Source organism: Rhinolophus sinicus, chromosome 5 (genome assembly GCF_057876585.1).
Source record: "Rhinolophus sinicus isolate RSI-liver-muscle chromosome 5, RSI-T2T, whole genome shotgun sequence".
Taxonomy (NCBI): Eukaryota; Metazoa; Chordata; class Mammalia; order Chiroptera; family Rhinolophidae; genus Rhinolophus; species Rhinolophus sinicus.
The window spans coordinates 36,896,251-36,897,335 of record NC_142505.1 but is presented as its reverse complement, the minus strand read 5'-3'; the positions used below and the strand labels follow the sequence as shown (position 1 = coordinate 36,897,335).

At 43.4% G+C, this 1,085-nt stretch overlaps 1 protein-coding gene across 3 annotated transcripts in view; it reads right to left on the bottom strand.

The window, feature by feature from the left end:
• The window catches only part of ARMC8 (armadillo repeat containing 8), a 92,307-nt gene that overhangs the window by 2,541 nt on the left and 88,681 nt on the right, over positions 1-1,085 (bottom strand). The window lies entirely within an intron of this gene.

The following is a 1,085-nucleotide window of genomic DNA, read 5'->3' as shown; positions in this document are numbered from 1 at the left end:
CTGAAATCACAAAGTTCCTGTTAAACATCATCTCAGAAGCGTAATTAAGGGAAAAAAAGACCTATGGCTCAAAGATGGTAGTAGGGTTAGTCTAAAAAGTTAGGTCCCCAAAAGGAAGTAGGGTGAGCCCCACTGGGCACCTACCCTAAGGGGCAGAGATCCGCAGTGGGCACTTACTTCCAGCACATGCTGGCTGCACTCCCCTTCCTGTGGTCCTCTTAGCAAGGGCTGTCCTTGCTCTTAGAGCTGCTGCAGCCCAGTGACATTCTATAGTTTTCCTCTGTCACTGGCATATGGTTGTCATGGATTTGGAATTCTTTACATTATCCTTTGCCATGCAGGTTTTATCTAGTGCCACAGGACACTGGGGAGGACACTTAAGGTTCTGGGAAACTAGGAGGAAAAATGACCAAGGAAGAAGACGTGTAGGTGATTAGAAGGTCCATGGAAGGGGCAAAGAGCTCATGGGATGTGGCTGTCGTGGTTCCAATGTCTCAAAACTGAGGAAGAAAAGTTATAATCGCATCTCGTTCTTCTCATCATGCCTGATGACACTGGTCAATGTGAGAGGTGGGTTAGTTAGGGTGACTGGGAAAGAAGGTGGCTAGTTGGAGAAGAAAAGATGTCACATGGGCAGTGACTTGACCTATCCCGATCCTTGTAAAAGTGACTTTCTTTGAGCTGGGACTGAGGAGGCCTCCTTTACTACTTTTGTTATAAGCTTCAAGTTTCTAAAGATCCTGCAACTGTGGGAATTAGGAAGTCCCTTCTACATTATGGAAGAAAAGGCTAACATTTTCAGTTAGTATGAGTGCATTGGGCATGCGACAGCTGGACTCAAGTGCAGTTTCTATATAGCAATGTAATAGACATAACCTACACTTTTAAAAGTGGTATACTAAGAGGTGTTCTTACAATTATCTACGACTTTTAGAAAGATGATAGTTGCAAACAGTCCAATTCATCAGAACAGAAAGGCTCTATACAGACTATCTCCAAGTTATGAGTGAGTTGGAGTCTAAAGGTCATTTTCCTACATAAACAAGGTTATTAATGATGCTACATGATACCCCTTAATGACTGTC